This window comes from Manis javanica, chromosome 3 (assembly GCF_040802235.1).
Source record: "Manis javanica isolate MJ-LG chromosome 3, MJ_LKY, whole genome shotgun sequence".
Classification (NCBI taxonomy): domain Eukaryota; kingdom Metazoa; phylum Chordata; class Mammalia; order Pholidota; family Manidae; genus Manis; species Manis javanica.
The window spans coordinates 137,074,037-137,096,846 of NC_133158.1; the positions used below are offsets into that span (position 1 = coordinate 137,074,037).

The window sequence follows — 22,810 nt, forward strand, 5'->3', positions numbered from 1 at the left end:
GACAAATCCAAACATACATGAGATGACCTGCAGTCATATGGGGGCAAACATGGGTTCTAGAACTCAGTTGCTTGTTTTTCCCCTTGGAATTCCCATAAGTACACGAATAATGGTGCTGGCAATTAGCTGAAAATAAATAGGTAGGCATATTACTTGGTGAACATTCTGAGGTTGCTTAGATTCCATTATTATCATTAGGAATATTCCCAATAATGACAAAGGAATAAAAATGGTTTATTCTTGGCAGGTTTTCAAGCTCTTTCAACCACTAGAGTGGATTGAATCAATTATTTCATATTCACCTAGTGGTGCTCTTATGGCCCAAAGAAGTGAAAATAAAACCAGAGAATGAACAATTTTTATAATTGTCACATGGATTTTGGTAAGTAATCTATAATTAGAATTTTTTAAAAATACATAGTATCTATTAAACATTAAAAGAAAATGCAAGGATTTGAAAGTCTAAAATGAAATATCTTTGTATATGTAAAGTCACATTACAAGAGGTGCCTAAAATTTGTACAGCAATCATAAATTAATTGAGAGAAGGGTGTATTAAAGACTAAAAAAAGACAAAGATGAGTTCAAAGTTCTTTGGATGAGATTAGAAGCATGAAATGATCAGCACATAGTAGGTATAATAATTATTTGCTGAGTGAATTTAAACAAAAGGTGAACAACTGTTAAAAGTATAATATTCAATGAAGTACAGAAAATGACCAAAGGTACTAGGGGCCTTAATGTTTCCAGTAGTTTTGGTGGAATTCACAAAGGTTCCTCTTGAGCATAAGGGATTCTGGTGGAGTGCACTGTAAGCTAGAGAGCCCAGTGAGCATCTCAGTGTGGTTTTCAGCCAAGGACAAATGCCTTGAGGTATCTTTGGCAATTGTTTGGAAGATGTGAGATGGTTTCTGTTCAAATTTAAAACTCTGCAGCTGGATACAAAATACAAATATCTTGTGATTTGTCTCCTGAAGAGGATGTTTAACTACCAAATCTTGCAAAGGACTAGCACAACCTAACATAACCTCTCAAAGGAGTGACAGTGATATTTTCTACAAATGTGATGTGTAGGAAAAGAGAAACATTTACATTAAAAATTAACAGAAAATAAGTAGGACATATGAGACCATAAGCTTGCTGAGCACAAGAATCTGTTTTCTTTTCCAATGTATACACTTGGTACTTGGCATAGTATTCAGTCCATGGTAGACTCCCAAAACATCCTGAATGGCTGCATATAATCTCAGCAGCATAAAAGTTCAACAGAAAGAAATATAATAATATATGAAGAGTATTTATTACCTCTAAGTAGTGACATTATGGTTAATTTTCCTTCTATTTTTCCATACTTACATTCTGTATTGAGAAAATAGCATTTTAAATCAGAAAAAAAGTTATTTTTATATAAAACTAAAAGGAATCCTTAGAAGAAGAAATATGTTAGGCATTTAGGTTGAATATATTTAATGCCTCTCAGTATTTTTGCCTTAAAACCCTGATTGTGTAAGACTGTACAAATGGAGAAAATAATTCAAAATCTATCACTAACACCTTGCATTAAGGAAAAAGCTCCTTTATGTATAAGTTGGATCTTAAGACCCTGAGAGAAACACAGCAAACTTATTTATGGGCCTTGTACCTCACAAAGACACTTGGTAAATAATTATTGCTAAAGGAAAAGATGGTGCTAAAGAGACATAGGATTGCCATATAGCAGCATTAGAAAAACAAATCAGTGTGAACTCACCCAGATTTCATTAGAATTTTTTCACATCTGTTATTTTCATTTACCTTGTTTCCTTTCATTCCCTCTCCATATGGATATTTCACACAGGCCTAATATCTTTGATAACTTTTAATTTCTACTCTTTTCCAAGTTACACATAACCTTTAGGAGCTCTTTAATACTATGGCAACTTCTAACTGAAAACCAGCCCAAGCTGTTCCTGTCCCTCTGCCCCCTCTCAGTTCTCCTTGGAAATCTGTTCTTTTCTGGCCTACCAGTCATTCTCTCATTTTCAGTGTATATCCTGCCACCCTTTCAGTCTCTCAGATTTACTCCATCACTGATCCCGTTCAGTAGAATAATGTTAGGGGAGAAGAGTAGCAAATCAACTGTGGTTTTTCCTTTGGGGCAGAAGGGAAGGAGGCTATGAATATTTATGCATCATTTTTTTCCTCCCTTGATACATTGTTTTACAGTTGTAAGGTTGGAATTGAAAGTATATAACTTTGTTATTATATATCCTATTTCTAAAAAAAGAAAGGTCAAAAGAATACATCTGGTGAACACTAAAACTAGGTCATCTTTGATGATTCTGGTTTCTCTCTCTCAATCTCTCTTTTACATAAGCTAGTAAAGATTTGGAAGTCTATTGATCTGGATAAAGTCAAGTTCAGATTCTCCAAGTTCAGTGTTTCAAAAGCATGCTATATGACTACTAAAAATTTATTTTTGTTGTGTGTTTATTCAATTGTGTATTAGAAAAATATAATTAATGCATCACTATTGTATCTCTAGGAGAGTCTGGCCATACACAACACACACAAATACACACAACCAAGCAAAAACCAAAACAAACCACAACTGAGTAAATCACTATAAAGAGCTACTGATTGTTTATTTATGGTAATGATGTTTCTTTTGAAAAAAATTATTTGGGTGTTTCCAATTTATTTATTTTTTAATGTCAGTAAAATCAAATGTTTTGCATATCTAAGATTTTGGAGAGGCTTTGAAAATGGCCAAAGATAGCCAGACACACTGAATATTCTTTACTCCCTCCATCTGCATAACTCCCCTGGGCAGCTGCAATGGTTTCTGTTTGCAGTTCTGTCCCAGCCAAAGCTCACAGATGGAGCTTAACCTGCTCTAGGATTTACCCTTTCTTTTAGTGGCTACTCTATTTCCTTCACCTCCTGATTCTCTCCTCTCTCTGCTTTTCTGATTGCTACCGAAACTCAAAGTTCTCAAGCAATCCTGAGCAGAGAGGCAGAGTATCTTTAACATCAGTAGTTTGGGAGCCTTGGAAGACTCCCAAGGAGTCCATATAATTTTTAAGACTTTAAGTTTGTTTCTGTCACTATTCAGATTGGCAACTTTCATTCCTCCATTAGAATATGACCCTGGAGCCAAGACTTGTCAGCTACCTATAGAATCTTTCCCCATAGGTGCTCAATAAATATGACTAAAAATTGCCATCTTACAATGATAATATATCTATAAAGTAATTGCATTTATAATTTATAACACAAGGAACAGAGCAAGCTTTTTCTGCCAATATGATTCTATTACAAACGACTCCCCTAAAAATTGATAACAATATTAATTTGAAATAGATTTTTCCCTCTGAAGTGTGATATTTTGATATGTAAATTTCCCTTTTTGCCATGCCCAGGCATCATTTAGCACTATCACCTTTAAGACTTGATCACATGAGGCAAGCTGCAATATGTACAGACAATAGTCATATGTATTCAAATAGCAAAGATTTGCCTTTAACTTAGTAACTGGGCATGCTAAGGAGCAGGTACCTTGGCAATCATATGGCACTTAAATTCAACAGTAAATTATCCAGTAACCAGAGGGTTTTGACTTGAATTAGTCTTCTAAGAATCCTGTTAAAATTTGCAGGTTGATAAGGGTTCCCCAAATCCTGAAGTGAAATGTCCAGATTCTGAAGGGAAAAGCAAAAAAAAAAAAAAAGCAAGTTATTTGTCAGCATTTAAAAATAGTTATTAATTAAAAATCTGTTGTATATATAATTTAAATCAGTGCATTTTGCCTGTTTTTTTTTTTGGTCCTCTGAAATACCCACACATCCAAACACCCACAACCATGTTGCAGAGATTCTGACAGGAAGGAGAGTGAAGATACTGATTAGAATTATGTACAAGGTTGTAGTGAGGCGGAGGGAGAGAGCAGGGTCCTCAGACAGAATCTGAAATTCTGTAGTGGTGGAGAGGGAAGGATAAAACTCTCTTTGGGAATTACTGATTTAAACGATTAGTTATCTCTAGTCTCCCTGAAAATACACAGAAATTGTATTTATACAAATTTCAGGGTAAGATATCATCATTCAAAAAATGAAAACTATTATTTTGTTTTAAAGTAATTAGGGATGCATACCTAAAAATGACTTGGCATACTTCAAAGATGTGGGATATTTTATTTTTATATTTAACATCAGTCAACTTTGATGTAAATAAAATTGAAACCACTCTCAGTGATAGCATTGCTCTTGTAAACTCAATTGTTAAAAGGCAACTCAATTTTTGTATTTTCATAATTTTGCCATCAATTTCTGTCAATAAAAAGTATTAAAGTGGCAATCCTTTTTTAAAAATTTGAAGGAAAATAATTTGCTATTTTTAAAGAAATAGAAATATATCTTTCTTTAAAAAGATCAAGGTATTAATATTTTTAGACATTAAAGTTTATAAAATTTGATACTTTAATTACATTTTCCAAAACGTCTTAATTTTGAAACAAAGCTAAAGAAATGATAAAAAGATTATATCTATTATTTCTATATTAAATATCACCTCCTCAGAGAGGCTTTTCTTGACCACTATTTCCTAATTAAGTTTTCTATGGTAGGTTAGAGTTTATTTGGCCATTCTTGTTTAGTCATCTCAAGGCCAGTTAATTTGCTATGATAATTTATTAGCAAGTCTCTACTGGCCTTTACAGTTGTATCCATGGTTTAAGTGGCAGCTGTAAAGAATGAACGCATGTATACCCTGAACTGATTTCCTCTAAAGAGAGTCCTGAGAGTGGAGGGCAAAGGTTTAAGTGTTATTATTTAACATTTTTTAAATACATAGGTGTACTGTTTAAATTTTTAAGATTAGAATTGATCCATTACATATGAATAGTTATAAATTAATTTAAAAAGAAAAGAAAGCACTGTGCAGGAAAACAATATTCTATTTTCATATCTTTTCACTTACAACTTGTGTAACCTTGGGCAAATCATTGCTTTTTCTGGACTCCCCTCTCCTTTTTGAATGAAAGGAGTTTACACCAGACCCTCTCTGAAGCTCCTTCTCACCCCCTAATTCTATAATCTATGACACGCAAGATCAATCTGTGAAGCAAAAGAGGCTTCAAGAGACCCCAACAAGAAGGTTTTAAACTCAGTCTCATTTCTGGAAGACTTCCTGAAATCTTCATGGACAACTTGATCACTTCGAAAAACAAAAACCTTGGCATCCCACTCTGTTGTGAAGTTTATTTACTCTTTTACTGCTACCAACACTTCTCTTCCCCACTTAAATCTTCAGTCCTTTGCCCAAACATGACTTGATCCAGCCAAATTAGAAGCTTGGATGATCACAGCCCCAGAGCTTTGTAGTGCTCAGGCCGACTGACTGCCTGGGCTGGTCTGGTGCTGGCTGTGCCCCTGGTGGGTCGTTGCCAATGGCATGGACAGACAGCTCACATCCTTCACTGGTGAAAAGTCTGATTTGCTCTAGGCTAGCTCTGCTCGGACCAGACTGGCTGCCCCAGCTGACCAAAACTTTTGGCTTAATGCATTGTTTCAGGGATTCCAGATTGCATCATGACTCATTGGAAAGGATTATGGCACGATTATCGAAAGAAACAATTTTATTTTAAATATTTTAAACTATTCCAAAGTTCAGCAATATCAGGATAAAATAAATTTTAGAAAATAAGTAGCACGCCATGAAAAAGAAGGGGTGAATAGAAAGATGGAGAAGGTCAAACATCGCTAGTTTTAGAGGAAGCTCTGAAGAGATGCCCTAAGTTACTATCTTTATGCTGGCAGTTTCCTTAAAAAATGCTGTAATTTAATCAATGAGAAAAATAGGCTTTTTTTTCTGATTTTAAAGCTCACCATGCAGTCCTCCCAATTTTCTTGTAGCCGTGTTTCCCATTTGTTTTTTTCAAGGACTCTTTTCCATGGAGGCAAGGCCCACTCCTCCTTCCTGTCTGAAGAGCAACTCTTCTGCAGCTCTTCCTGTTGTTTTAACTTCCACTTGGTATTAAGATTGAGGAAAATGTGATCTGCATTCTATTATCCCCAAATAATGTGAACAGTAGCAAAAGGAGTTAACTTTCAACCCTACAAATTATGTCTAGCCCAAGCAAGTGAGAAAAATCACCAGTACAGTGACTTCAATCTTCATGATTTTCTCTTTGGGAATGTGAAGCCACCTCTGACTTTCCCTTTTGTCACTCAATTCAGCTCGCCAGTCCTATCAGATTCCACTCTGTCCCTTCCTTTTTAACATCCAGACCCTCATATCTTCCTTGCCTGAACTGTAACTAATTTCTTTTGGATCTCTTTGTTTACAGTCTTTTCTCTTTCAATATGAATTATATGGATTGCTATTCAGCCTTACTAAAACACAAGTTTACCATAGGACTCACATGTTCAAAATATTTCAGAAATGTCTTATCACCCACCAAATAAAAATGGAAAATCCTAGTTTGTCAAGGAAGGTTTTCCACAACCATATCCCAATTTCCACTTACAAACTCATTTCCCACTATTTTCCAACCCTATCGTCCTCCTAATTAGGTTTGCACAAAACTTCCAGGGTTAGGGAAAGAATATCCTGTTTCTAGTCTAGAGTTAGGTGTGAGGTAATTGTATAACTCCAGATGACTAATTTTAATTTTCTGAGCTTCAGTTTCTACATCTGGAAAAGATGCATGGGTAGACTAGACTCAAGGGCCCTACATAAGCTGAATTTGATGAAAAATTATGTTTGTTTGAAGTTCAAAATGCTTTATAAAAATACTGATTTCTATTACTTTTCTAATAGAATAACACTATCCTAGACCAACATATGCTTTCTTATTGCCATAGATACCTACACGCTATTGTTCTAGGCCAGGCAAACTTCACCCTGTTAGGATTCAACAGGGCCTCTGACAGCAGTCTTAAGCTAAATGATTGCAATTCCCTCCCAACTCCAATACATCGTACTTTTCTGAGTCATACCTGATACCGTTTGTATGCACTTCCCCCGCTCCTCCCCTGCTCCATTATTTGGAATACATGATTCCCCTCATTTCTAAGGGGAAAAGAACACAGAAAAAGGGTACTAAGGGCATCAGGAACAAACTTTGCTTTTGTGGGAGGTTTGCCTGGAGTATGATGAGAGATAATGAGTCCACTTGTGAAGGATTTATAGAAGGCAGTAAAACAGTCCAATATTTCATTATTTTGAGCCAAACTTCAGTTCTTTCATCAGGTGCAGGTGGAAGCCAAGGTGTAACTAGCCTTTTGAGGCATTTTTCTCATAATAAACTGTATTGTTGCCACTCAGGAACTCACCTCAATTATAATATCAAACAATTTACAAATAAAAATTCTCATTAGCAAATTATGTTCTTCATAGATTAGGATGACTGGAGTTAAAAGTCATAGAACTGGAAAAACTGGAACAATCATCTAATTGACTAGAGAGACCTTGGGCTCTATTGTCTTTAATATCCCCCTCACACTTGGTAGCTTTCTTTGTGCAATACATACTCTAGGGTTATTAAACTCTACCCTGTATTGTTTGTTTGAGTTTTATCGATCCTCTGCTATTTCAATTATTTCTTTCTAAAGCAGCTTTCAAAGATTTCTTTGAAGTTGGAGGCCAAAGGTCACTTCCACTGTGAGTTGCATTAAATGGAATTTTTTTTTTTAACCCAGACTTGCTTGGTAATTGAAGATATATCTTAGCAGCTGAGAGCTAAAGTCTGGAATATCTGACAGCCCAGGGATGTTGGCTTTCACTACCAGCTCTGAGCATGCTCTTTGTCCCTCATCTGGGTTTCTAACTCGTAGCAGCAGTGACTGAATTAACTTACTGGGGGGTTTTTCCAACAGAAAGCATCCATTGCTTAAAAGAATTCCACCAGCAGTTTGCTCTTTTGCTTTATTTAACTGGAAGGAGTTAAGTCAGTCTTAATTGGGCTATCAAAGCCTTGGAAGTTGCTGTTTATCACACACCAGATAATCTTTCTTCTCTTGGGAACTCTTCTTGGATGTATAATTAGGGCAGCTGAGATCAGCTGAAGTGGTTTTGTTGTTTCAGGATCTAACCTAAGAGGATAATTCTTCACAGAATGCTTTTGAAAAACACTTGTTCTCCCTCTCACACACACACACACACAAAAACTTAAGTGAAATTAAGGGCAATGAACAAGGAACATCTGTTTTCTTCATAGTTTGAGGTGATGGAATTTTCCAATGTTTTCCATCCCCTGATCATGCTCCATTCCTTTTACAGCTAGTCATTTCCAAGAGAGTAGGCGGTGTTAATGATCTATGGAAGGAAAATGTGCCTCATCTCCACAGAGCAATGCTATCCTCTGCACCAATGGCCATTGTGGTCATTGTGTGGGCTTCATTTTGTTGGGTGATGACCTCAGCACATGACCTGCCTGCTTAAATCAGGGAAGGAGGGAAGCCATTGGACTCCCTTTACACATGCTCATGTTTAGTTTACTTCTACATTTTATTTTCCTGTCATTGACCTCCAGTTTCTTCCATTTGGCAATTGTCTTGCCAATGGGTTTCAGCCCTGGGCAAGTTGGCTATGAATCCAATGTGACCAAAGAAATTGACAGCTGTGGATAAAATGAGAGTTCCTGTGGCCAGGATTCTCACTGGGCCCTGGTTGACTAGCTCACTGCACCCCTGTGGGCAATACATGGCTGTTGACTCTACATAAAGAGCTCTGCCTAGTGCTCTGGGCATGACACAGTGGCACGACTGCAAGGCTGCAGGAGAGCAGAGGCTGGAGCAGTGGCCATGCTGAGGACAGAGGGCCAGAGGACAGCTGTGTAGTTAGAGAGGCCCAGAGGCAGAGACCGGCTTGCTGCATGCAGACTTGCTCTGAGTGAATGGGATTCTAGTGACTGACCTGCCACTATGAGAATAAAGTTGGGTATAACCCTTTCACCCCAAAGAACATTTTGCTGTCAATTTCTTTGGTCACACTGAATCCATAGCAAACTTGCCCGGGGCTGAAACCCATTGACAAGACAACAGCAAAACGTTCTTTGGGGTGAAAGAGTTTATTACCTGGCTTGTTCTTCCAGCAGGAGGTCGAGCACTAGCATCTTGGCCTCTGCCTAGAGCACTGGGCCGAGCTCTCTATATAGTGCAATAATAGCTTATTGCCTAAAGATATGGAAGTGGTAGCCTAGCAACAGGCCAGTTACATCATCAAGTGGTGTAAGTTCAGTGAGGATCCTGGCCATAGGAACCCCAACTTCCCCATAGCAATCTTATCTAAACCTCAGCTCTCCACCTGTGCTCAGATTACAATTTCTTTTTGCAATTGTTTTGTATGGCACACCTATCAACCACCCCCTCACACACACACATAAATGCTAGCACCCTTACTTTATCAATCTTTTGGCTTTCTACTCAAATGCCTTCCTTCCCTCTCTCCCCACCAAACCACCTAAACCAGTGTTTCTCATTGTATGGCTCTCAGATCATCTGCAACTGCATTTCCAGTGATAATTTTTACAAATGAAAACAGTACATCAGATTCTTTGGGAGCAGGGCCTGGGATCTGCATTTTCCATGCATCACCAGGTAATTTGTCCACACACTAAAGTTTAAGAACCAACTGAACTCTGCTCACTTTAGCCCTGATGTAGCCCTCTTTTCCTTTTGCTGATTAACTCCTGACACACGTGACACACACACACAGCCTCCAATCCTCTCTTCTTCTTCCTTCCTAATACCTTGTAACTTGTAGCTCTTTGAAAATCATTCTCTGTAAGGTCCCCAAAGGACAACTCAAATTTGCCTCTAGTAGTACTATATACTAGTATTTTTAAAAAGGAACCAGTATTTAGCTGCAAATAGAGCCAACAGAGTTAAAACATAAGAATATATATAACTCAGTTTCAGAAAATGCTATTTTAATTTATCTTCATCAACTGAATTTGAATGAAATAAAAAAAGGGATTTTGTGGTTAAAACAATGCAGCTGAGTGGGAGATATGGACAGATGAATGTTTCTAAAGCAACTTCTTCTAAATCTATATTACAATTGTACAATATACAATATATCCATAAGTCTGAGAATACAAATGGAACATAGTCAAGGTATTCGGTGTTTTATAAAGAATAAAAACTCACTGAAGCATGAATTATGCTTAATGTTATTTCATCAGCTTATGGGAGATAAAAGACACATGAGAAATGCACAGTCCCTATTCTTACATAATTTTTAGTCTATTGGAAGCTACTTATAGAAATTAAAACATTATATGTATCAGGGGCTGCAGATAACTTCATACTGTCACACTAGTACACTTGTAAAATCTGATATGGTGGAAAAAATAGTAAGCAAAACATTGGTTATTCTACCAAATTTAAAATGCTTAGTAAAAATATTATATGAGACTACTTAGATTTCCTTTTGGTGTTTTAAAAACCAATGTAGAGAGAGCCAAGATGGCGGTGTGAGTAGAGCAGCAGAAATCTCCTCCCAAAACCACATATATTTTTGAAAATACAACAAATACAACTCTCCCTAAAAGAGAGACCAGAAGACACAGGACAACGGCCAGGCTACATCCACACCTGCGAGAACCCAGCGCCTTGCGAAGGGGGTAAGATACAAGCCCTGGCCCGGCGGGACCCGAGTGCCCCTCACTCCAGCTCCCGGCGGGAGGAGAGGAGTTGGAGCAGGGAGGGAGAGGGAGCCCATGATGGCTAAACACCCAGCCTTGGCCATCCACACCAGAGCGCAGACACAATGCATGCTGGGGTGCTGGAAACTAGGGAAACAGGATAGTAAGACCTGTGAGCGGGTCCCTGCAGCCGGCGCCCTGGAAACAAAGAAAAGCAAGTGCTTTTTGAAAGTCTTAAAGGGACAGGGACCCCACAGCTGGATGGGAGAGTCCCAGGACACTTAGCCCAGAAGCTGGGAATACTGGGGAACTCTGGGCACCCTAACCCCCTGTGCAGCAGGGTGGCCAGGAGGCCCCTCACGGAGATAAACAGCCTCTCAGCTGTTTCCCCTCCAACATAGCTCTGCCATATCGGAACAGCAGCCCGAGGCAGGCCACGCCCACAGCAACTGCAGAGCTAAACTACATAGCAGCCTGGCAAGAATCAGAGATCCAGTCTGTGCACAGCTGCCCAGCACAAGCCGCTAGAGGTCGCTGTTCTTCCAGGAGAGGAAGGCAACAAACCAAATGAAGGGATGTTCTCCCAGCCGTCACTCGCCCCAGCTCCGCAAACTATCTCTATCACCATGAAAAGGCAAAATCTGAGACAGACAAAAATCACAGAGACAACACCTGAGAAGGAGATAGACCTAACCAGTCTCCCTGAAAAAGAATTCAAAATAAAAATCATAAACATGCTGACAAAGCTGCAGAGAAATTTGCAAGAGCTAAGGGATGAAGTCCGGAGGGAGATTACAGATGTCCGGAGGGAGATTACAGAAGTGAAACAAACTCTGGAAGGATTTATAAGCAGAATGGACAAGATGCAAGAGGCCATTGATGGAATAGAAACCAGAGAACAGTAACCATAGAAGCTGATGAGAGAGAGATAAAAGGATCTCCAGGAATCAAACAATATTAAGAGAACTGTGTGACCAATCCAAAAGGAACAATATCCACATTATAGGGGTACCAGAAGATGAAGAGAGGGGAAAAAGGGATAGAAAGTGTCTTTGAAGAAATAATTGCTAAGAACTTCCCCAAACTGGGGGGGAAAATAGTTGCTCAGACTATGGAGGCACACAGAACTCCCAAGAGATGGGACCCAAAGAGGACAACACCAAGACACATAATAATTAAAATGGCAAAGATCAAGGACAAGGACACAGTATTAAAGGCAGTCAGAGAGAGAAAGAAGGTCACTTACAAAGGAAAACCCATCGGGCTATCATCAGACTTCTCAACAGAAACCTTACAGGGCAGAAGAGAATGGCATGATATATTTAATGCAATGAAACAGAAGGGCCTTGAACGAAGGATACTGTATCCAGCACGATTATCATTTAAATATAAAGGAGGGATTAAACAATTCCCAGACAAGCAAAAGTTGAGGGAATTTGCCTTCCGCAAACCACCTCTACAGGGTATTTTAGAGGGACTTCTCTAGATGGGAGCACTCCTAAAAAGAGCACAGAACAAAACACCCAACATATGAAGAATGGAGGAGGAGGAATAAAAAGGGAGAGAAATAATCATCAGGCTGCATTTATAATAGCTCAATAAGTGAGTTAAGTTAGACAGTAAGGTAGTAAAGAAGCTAACCTTGAAACTTTGGTAAGCATGAATCTAAAGCCTGCAATGGCAATAAGTATTTATCTTTCAATAATCACCCTAAATGTAAATGGACTGAATGCACCAATCAAAACACACAGAGTCACTGAATGGATAAAAACACAAGACCCATCTATATGCTGCTTACAAGAGACTCACCTCAAACCCAAAGACATGCACAGATTAAAAGTCAAGGGATGGAAAAAGATATTTCATTCAAACAATAGGGAGAAAAAAGCATGTGTTGCAATACTAGTATCAGACAAAATAGACTTCAAAACAAAGAAATTAACAAGAGATAAAGAAGGACACTACATAATGATAAAGGGCTCAGTCCAACAGAGGATGTAACCATTATAAACATACATGCACCCAACACAGGAGCACCAATATATGTGAAACAAATATTAACAGAACTAAAGGAGGAAATAGAATGCAATACATTCATTTTGGGAGACTTTAACACACCACTCACTCCGAAGGACAGATCCACCAGACAGAAAATAAGTAAGGACACAGAGGCACTGAACAACACACTAGAACAGATGGACCTAATAGACATCTGTAGAACTCTACATCCAAAAGCAACAGGATACACATTCTTCTCAAGTGCACATGGAACATCTCCAGAATAGACCACATACTAGGCCACAAAAAGTGCCTCAATAAATTACAAAAGATTGAAATCCTACCAACCAACTTTTCAGACCACAAAGGTATAAAACTAGAAATAAATTTTACAGAGAAAGCAAAAAGGCTCACAAACACATGGAGGCTTAACAACATGCTCCTAAATAATCAATGGATCAATGACCAAATTAGAATGGAGATCCAGCAATATATGGAAACAAATGACAACAACAACAACACAAAGCCCCAACTTCTGTGGGATGCAGCAAAAGCAGTCTTAAGAGGAAAGTATATAGCAATCCAGGCATATTTAAAGAAGGAAGAGCAATCCCAAATGAATAGTCTAATGTCACAATTATCAAAATTGGAAAAAGAAGAACAAATGAGGCCTAAGGTCAGCAGACGGAGGGACATAATAAAGATCAGAGAAGAATAAAACAATAGAAAAAAATCAATGAAACCAAGAGCTGGTTCTTCGAGAAAATAAACAAAATAGATAAGCCTCTAGCCAGACTTATCAAGAGTAAAAGAGAGTCAACACACATCAACAGAATCAGAAATGAGAAAGGCAAAATCAAGATGGACCCCACAGAAATACAAAGAATTATTAGAGAATACTATGAAAACCTATAAGCTAACAAGCTGGAAAACCTAGGAGAAATGGACAACTTCCTAGAAAAATACAACCTTCCAGGACTGACCCAGAAAGAAACAGAAAATCTGAACAGACCAATTACCAGCAACAAAATTGAAGCAGTAATAAAAAAACTACCCAAGAACAAAACCCCTGGATCAGATGGATTTACGTCTGAATTTTATCAGACATACAGAGAAGACATAATACCCATTCTCCTTAAAGTTTTCCAAAAAATAGAAGAGGAGGGAATACTCCCAAACTCATTCTATGAAGCCAACATCACCCTAATACCAAAACCAGGCAAAGACCCCACCAAAAAAGAGAACTACAGACCAATATCCCTGTTGAACGTAGATGCAAAAATACTCAACAAAATATTAGCAAACCGAATTCAAAAATACATCAAGAGGATCATACACCATGACCAAGTGGGATTCATCCCAGGGATGCAAGGATAATACAACATTCGAAAATCCATCAACATTGTCCACCACGTCAACAAAAAGAAGGACAAAAATCACATGATCATCTCCATAGATGCTGAAAAAGCATTTGACAAAATTCAACATCCATTCATGATAAAAACTCTCAACAAAATTTGCATAGAGGGCAAGTACCTCAACATAATAAAGGCCATATATGATAAACCCACAGCCAACATTATACTGAACAGTGAGAAACTAAAAGCTTTTCCTCTGAGATCGGGAACAAGACAGGGATGCCCATTCTCCCCACTATTATTCAACATAGTACTGGAGGTCCTAGCCACGGTGATCAGACATAACAAAGAAATACAAGGAATCCATATTGGTAAAGAAGAAGTCAAACTGTCACTATTTGCAGATGACATGATATTGTACATAAAAAACTCTAAGGACTCCACTGCAAAACTACTAGAACTAATATCAGAATTCAGCAAAGTTGCAGGATACAAAATTAACACACAGAAATCTGTGGGTTTCCTATACACTGACAATGAACTACTAGAAAGGGAAATCATGAAAACAATTCCATTCACAATTGCATCAAAAAGAATAAAATACCTAGGAATAAACTTAACCAAGGATGTGAAAGACCTATACCCCGAAAACTATAAGACACTTCTAAGAGAAATTAAAGAGGACACTAACAAATGGAAACTCATCCCATGCTCCTGGTTAGGAAGAATTAATATCGTCAAATTGGCCATCCTGCCCAAAGCAATATACAGATTTGATGCAATCCCTATCAAATTACCAACAGCATTCTTCAATGAACTGGAACAAATAGTTCAAAAATTTATATGGAACCACCAAAGACCCTGAATTGCCAAAGCAATCCTGAGAAAGAAGAATAAAGTGGGGGGGATCTCACTCCCCAACTTCAAGCTCTACTACAAAGCCACAGTAATCAAGACAATTTGGTATTGGCACAAGAACAGAGCTACAGACCAGTGGAACAGAATAGAGACTCCAAACATTAACCCAAACATGTATGGCCAATTAATATAGGATAAAGGAGCCATGGACATACAATGGGGAAATGACAGTCTCTTCAACAGATGGTGCTGGCAAAACTGGACAGCTACATGTAAGAGAATGAAACTGGATCACTGTGTAACCCCATACACAAAAGTAAATTCCAAATGGATCAAAGACCTGAATGTAAGTCATGAAACCATAAAACCCTTAGAAAAAAACATAGGCAAAAATCTCATGGACATAAACATGAGTGACTTCTTCATGAACATATCTCCCCGGGCAGGGGAAACAAGAGCAAAAATGAACAAGTGGGACTATATCAAGCTAAAAAGCTTCTGTACAGCAAAGGACACCATCAATAGAACAAAAAGGTATCCTACAGTATGGGAAAATATCTTCATAAATGACAGATGCGATAAAGGCTTGACATCCAAAATATATAAAGAGTTCACCCACCTCAACAAGCAAAAAGCAAATAATCCAATTAAAAAATGGGCAGAGGAGCTGAAAAGACAGTTCTCTAAAGAAGAAATTCAGATGGCCAACAGACACATGAAAAGATGCTCCACATCGCTTGTCATCAGAGAAATGCAAATTAAAACCACAATGAGATATCACCTCACACCAGTAAGGATCACCATCATCAAAAAGACAATCAACAACAAATGTTGGCGAGGTTGTGGAGAAAGGGGAACCCTCCTACACTGCTGGTGGGAATGTAAATTAGTTCAACCATTGTGGAAAGCAGTATGGAGGTTCCTCAAAATGCTGAAAATAGACTTACCATTTGACCCAGGAATTCCACTTCTAGGAATTTACCCTAAGAATGCAGCACTCCAGGTTGAAAAAGACAGATACACCCCTATGTTTATTGCTGCACTATTTACAATAGCCAAGATATGGAAGCAACCTAAATGTCCATCAGTAGATGAATGGATAAAGAAGATGTGGTATATATACACAATGGAATATTACTCAGCCATAAGAAAAAACAGATCCTACCATTTGCAACAACATGGATGGAGCTAAAGGGTATTATGCTCAGTAAAATAAGCCAGGCTGAGAAAGACAAGTACCAAATGATCTCACTCATATGTAGAGTGTAAGAACAAAGGAAAACTGAAGGGGCAAAACAGCAGCAGAATCACAGAACCCAAGAATGGACTAATAGTTACCAAACGGAAAGGGACTGGGGAGGATGGGTGGGAAGGGAGGGACAAGGGCGGGAAAAAAGAAAGGGGAAAAAAAAATCATAGGGATAAATGAAAATAGTACCAGCTGTGCTGAAGGATGTATTAACTATCTTATCTGTGATCATTATTTCACAATATTTATGTAAGTATATATATAATTCATATGTATATCTCTATATAAGTTGTACACATTAAACATGTATATTTTATTTGCCAATAAAAAGAAAAAAAAACCAATGTAGAATTAAATCAGATTAATGTTATCCATTGAAATAAACACTATTATTCATGAAATATAGTAAATAAACTAAATAGCTAACAAAAATCATTGATTAAGTAAATTTAATAATATCCATATGATGTAAATTTTGCAGCCTTTAAAAAACATTTTGGGTAATGTTAATAACATGGAAAAAATGCTTACAATACTCAAGTGAGAAAACTCAAACAAAATTGTTCATATAATTTTGTACAAATATATATATATATATATATTTGTACAAAATATATATATATATGCTTTTCAAAAAAAGAGTAAACCAAAATAAAAGTTACAGTGGCTACTTCTGTATGACTGAATTATAAATTCTCCTTTAGCTTTCTATTTTTCCAATATTTAATACTGAATATGCATTGTTTATATAATCAGATAAGTGAATATGCTTTTAAAGGTGGCTTCACTGTATTACTAATTTTATGTTCTTGAAAAAGAAACACTTCCTATTTCCAATAGTACATTTTTTTTGTAATATCTTAATCCATAAAAAATCTATTCAGAACATGAAAGACAAAGAAAACACATTTGTTCTTTTACCTTCTTCTACTCTTGGGCAACTCATTTGACTTCCTTGAATGTCATGCTGTTCTGTATTGTGCCAAGTGAGGTATTTTAAAGAATCTGATGGAATCTTTAAAATAAGAGAGAAGAGAATTATCAGCTGGCAACATATTTACACTTTTATGTATATAAAGAATGCAAATCTGTTCCAAACATTCAGCCAGCTTGAACTCCAAATATCTAATGGTGTGCTCAGAGAAGTCATCTTAGCCCAATCTAAATTTTGTGTTCTTATCTAACTTTGCATGTCTAACACCTGCAACTGATTTATGTTTGATAGTAAATGACAACAGAAATAAATATATGTACCCACTCATGAATTCACTTTACACCACTTTTATAAATCATCCTTTAATATTTGTTCAATATCTCATGAGAAATCGCATCCATTTTAGAACAGTTGTAATTGTTAAAAGCTTTTCTTTATATGGGCCACAAAATCCTTCCAACTTGCTTTCATTATAAAAGTTCTGTCTTTTGAGCCTACACAAAAGAGTCCTTCTCCATGTGACTACTATTTCCAGTGTTTGAAAGCAGTTGTTATCTTCTTCCCAAGTCGTACAATTGTTACTCACAGATATTTAAAGTAATTAACTATCCAGGAAGAACATGTGGTTCTCCTTGGGAAAATGTCAGTTTATCGACATTGCTCTTAAAATGTGTAGCATTGAATGAAATATTTGAGGTCTGGTCATCTTGCTTGTTCTGGACAGCATATTTACTGACCAGAATATGTTGTATGATCACATTTGGGGCTCTTTTGTATTGTTTACTATTAAGATTGTAGTCAATCAAAATTCCCAGTATCTTACATGGTTCATGACAGTTTCAAGATTGACAGAAACAAAAAGGCATATTACTCAGAGAAGAATATGATGGTAAATACACACACTATAGATAGATTCATCCTTCTGTTAGCCAGTGTTAGACACATATTCACACAAACCCAGGATATTTGGTTTAAAGAAATGTCTAAGTATTCAGTACAACTGCATTCATCTCACAGAGCAGCATTTCACATAGCTTATGTTTTGCTTGAGCTGTAAATTAGTGTAACTAATACTAACATAAAAAACATTTCCATCATTAAATAAGATTATGAGGCTCTGGATTAAACCAAGTTAAGCATTTCTCTTTATTGTAGGAATTCTCCTACAATAATATGCTAATATATATTATGAGTGTATAGTCACAAACTGTTCCCCTTGACTTTTAAACCGCAGAAAATTTTATTCTTGAAGAAGCACATGGGGCTAGCAGAATTAAAAAGGATGGCTTTTTAATAATCATTTAGCTTTGATCTTTTATCTTCTATCTTTATATTTGATCTTTTTAATTTAATACTTACTGAATTACCTTGGTTGTTTCATATCTCAGTATCTTCACTTAAAAAATGGAACTAGTGACAAAAACTCTCTACTTTATCAACAGCAATACTAGAAAGTTAATGCTTCAGCAATGCACTGAGATAATTTGCGAATTTGCTAATATGCTTTCAATGAATTCATTTTTAGACGTATTCTTTAAAAAAAAAAACCAAGAAGCACAAATACGTTTGGATATTAAGGAATGTAGTCCCTGGCCTATTCTTGGTTGTTCAGTTGACATGTTTATGGAAGCTTCTTTCTCAACCTAGTTTGTGCTTTTGGGTTTTTTTCTTGCTTCTAGTGTGGAATAAAAGTTTCCTATAAATTAAATTCTCTGGAGTTGCCACACCCCATTGCCTTTTTTGTGCTAGTTCATGAAGCACTTCCTGGGGAAAAAAAGACTCTAAGCTAAAGCTTTCTTTGAGAAGAAAGTTTTCATTTTTTAACAGATAACTAGTTTTGTACAAAAACTGGTTTGCTTTTTTAAAAGAGTTATGTAGTTGATTTTGGGATATCAGATATTGTAGAAAAATGAGCCATTGTATGTCTTTGTTTATAGTTATATAAGGTTATCAGTGGGTTACAGTTGTGTGACTGTTGTTTCTTCTTAAAGGAATAATGAAAATTTGTATCTTACCCTGTTCTTTTTCCTTTTGTTAATTCTGATGAACCAATTGATAATCCATTGGTTCAATAAATATTTTTAAAGGTATTTTTTGGTTCATTTCATTCATTTATTCAAAAATATATATTGTACCCTTGCTATGTGTCAGACATTCTGTTAGGTACTGGGAATAGAAAGTCAAATATGATATTAGTGCTTGAAAACCTCATTTTCTATAATTTTTGAGGCAGGCATATGAATAACTCATCTTGACCCATGGGATAAGAGGAATTACTATGAATGAAGGAAAGGAAGGAGGTAAGAGCACATGATTGCCCTTAGGTGGTTTAGAGAAGTCTTGGAAGTGGTGAATTTGGAAGGAGAAAATTTTATCTTGTAGACAAAGGACATACCAGAAAAAAGAAGGCAATAAATCTTAGACTAGATACAGAATTTGAACTCAGTGGGGGAAAGGAAAGGATGCCATTTTTTAATATTGTGGGGTCATTACCTTTTCTACTTATCTCTTTCTTCTTTTTCCTCCTTCCTCCACCATGCTTCTTTCTGTTTCTTCTTTGAGTTGGAACTGAGAGTTATCAAACTTTCATTTCCCCCAATTTCAAGGGTAGATTTAATAAGTGTATACACTTATTAAAATGTGTTAAATATAAGATAAAGTACATTTTATAAAATCATCACTAGTAAAAGATCTCATTAAACATATATACCCGGGATGATATTCCAGGATCTGAACACAGACGAAAAGTTCTGTTCCTCAATGGAGCTGACTAAATGTGTGACTCACTCAGGTCAGAGCAGTATGATAAATTAGGTGGATAAATCTCCTGACTGCCTGTGCTTCGAACTGAGGAATTAAGAGAAAGAAAATGTTTCAAGTGTTTGTAGTCTCTTTTAAAGACTTTTACTGTAAATACCTTTACATAAAACAGCAATAACAACAAATTATAAGCACCAACTTTTCTATTTATAGAAGAGATAAATGACACTTTAGGAATTAATACAGATCTCAGAAGGACTTTTACATCTTATTATAGTACTAAGAATATTTTTATGGCTAATGGTCACTTAGGAGAAATTATCCACAAAGATAAGGCTGTCTACATAGAGCATATCTTAGAAAAGCAAATCTAATGGTACACACACACATACGCGCTCTCTCTCTCTCTCTCTCTCTCTCTCTCTCTCTCTCTCTCTCACAGGATAAGGAGGTCAGCCCTCATTGGAATATCATTCTTAGTGTGGACCTGCAGGGGCAGATTTGGCACAATGAGCACCCCCAGATTCTCTGGGGACCCCATTAACCCAGGCCTTAAATTTCCCCTGAAATTTCCTCCAGATCTCTATATTTCCCTAAATTGGTGGGAAACAAATTAAAAGGTCAGGTTTTTAAAGCACTTTTACTCATTTTGAAATACTCCTCAACAATTTCAACTAACAACAGTCCATTTCTTTCTGTATTCCATATTTATACCATTGAAATATAAAATGTCTTTTCTGCTTTCCTGTACTAATTCTCTGGTTTATTATTCATTGTTACTCATACATTTTTTTCTCAGAGATGTTAAGAGCTTATCTTTCTGTAATTAGTAGTGTACATTATTTTAACCAATTATGAAAAAATATCTAAACATGTTTTTTCATGTTAAGTAAAACTAGAAATCATCTCTCTCCATTTCTGGCCTCTTTTTATTCTTGGTAGATCATTATTTCAGCTTCCAAGAATCTTAAGACACAGCATTCTATATTTTATGGCATTGTTATTTTGCCTCTGTTGCAATTTTACTTACAATAAACTAAACATCTATTGTATTGAAGTTGCCTTCCTGAAGTGCAATACAGAAATATCTTTTATTTTTTCATTTATTAATAGAGTCATATAGTAGAAGAATATAACCATCACATCATATTCTAAAATAATAGCACTACTATATCATTAAAAGAAATAAAACAACTACATCCTACTATCAAGGAGAAAATTATTCCTCCATTTGCCACTAAATAACAAACCAAGAATCTTGTCTTAATTATGTGAAAAAGTAAGAAAATATTTGCCTCTCATATCTTTCCCATTTAAGCAATTCTTTAATAGTTTGGATATTGTCTTGAAATTCCTACAGAGTGTCTTGCCATTAAAACCAATTAATAACAAGCATTAGAAGGAGAACATGAAATTGTTCAAAATTTATTATTCCTGAGGCAGGTAAATCCTGCTATCTATAACTTCAGTTTTGGTCAAAAATCAGGGAGAAAAAAAAAAGAGCGAAAATGGAATAATATGTCAGGGGATGAACAGAAGATGAAAGTTTAACCAACTTTTTCCATTAATTTGTCTTTATTAAAATATGCTAGCCATTTTCTGCTGAAATGAAACCAGGAAACTAAAGATAATGAACATGCCTGAAACTTCAGTGACTGGTGTCTTGTTCTAAACTCTCGTGATGTTTACATGGTGAGTGGTTGAGTTAATAGAAAAATCTGGGAGTCTCCTTCTCTTTTGTTTTGTACTCTAAAGTATGAGAAATGCTCTTTGTTTATATAATCTCTCCAAATATGGTACAGGGGAAAAATGAATTTACATGCTTAAAAGGTCTGATAAGAAAGATGCACTTGATTGGATTTTTACTATATTTGCTTATGCAGTGAGATTAAGCACAACAGTTTCAAGTTGAAACTAAGTATAAAAGTAACTGAAAATATGAGATTAAACAAGATGGCAGTGTGAGAAGTAAGGCAGAAGCCTCCTTCCAAAACCACATGTAACAAGAAAACACAGCAAATACAACTAATCCTGAAAGAGTGACCAGAAAGAAGATTGCAACAGATGGCCTAAGTCTGGGGAAATAGAAGACCTCATGGAAAAGAGTAAAGTAACAAAGCCACAATCTGGCAAGACCCAAGCCTTCCCCTCACCCCAGCATGAACCCCCATTACATGGGGCTCTGGAGATTAGAGGGGTGGAAAAGCAAAGACAAGTAGAATGCTTGGAGAGACTGAGATTCCAGCCACTTGTGAAGAACAGGTACCCACAACCAGCTGTTCTGGGACAAAATAAAGGTGCACACTTTGGAAGACTTCCAAACAGTGAGAGGTCTGCTAAAGGGGCAAAGATTACACAGAGCTTGCTGCTCAGCAGAAAGGATAGATGGACAAAATCATCCCAGTATAGTCAGCCTAGCAGGTTGTGAACTTCCAGGAGCTTCACATTCCGTCCACCTGGCTGACAATGCAGTGCCAAGGCCCCCCACACTGTAATTCGCAGAATGCTCCTCCTCCAGGCTGACACCAGATGGCTGGTAATTGGTCTGTTCAGATTTTCTGTGTTTTTCTGGGTCTGCCTTGGAAGGTTACCTTTTTCCTTGGTAGTTTTTAAGCTCTACTGTGAAGCCACAGTAATCAAAACAATTTGGTACTGGCACCAGAATAGATCCATAGATCAAGGGCACAGAATAGAAAGTCCTGATATAAACTCAAAATATATCACCAAAATTATATATGGTAAAGGATCCATGGATATACAATGGGGAAACAGCCTCTTCAACAACTGTTGTTGGCAAAATTGGACAGCTACATGCAAGAGAATGAAACTGGATTATTGTCTAACTCCATACACAAAAGTAAACTTGAATCAAAGACCTGAATGTAAGTCATGAAACCATAAAACTCTTGGAAGAAAACATAGGCAAAAATCTCTTGACTATAAACATGAGCAACTTTTTCCTGAACACATCTCCTCGGGCAAGGGAAACAAAAGCAAAAATGAGCAAATGGGACGGTATCAAACTA

At 36.7% G+C, this 22,810-nt stretch overlaps 1 pseudogene; it reads right to left on the minus strand.

The window, feature by feature from the left end:
• Positions 1-737: 737 nt before the first annotated feature.
• LOC108391641 (uncharacterized) overlaps positions 738-22,810 on the minus strand; it is a 29,693-nt pseudogene continuing 7,620 nt past the window's right edge.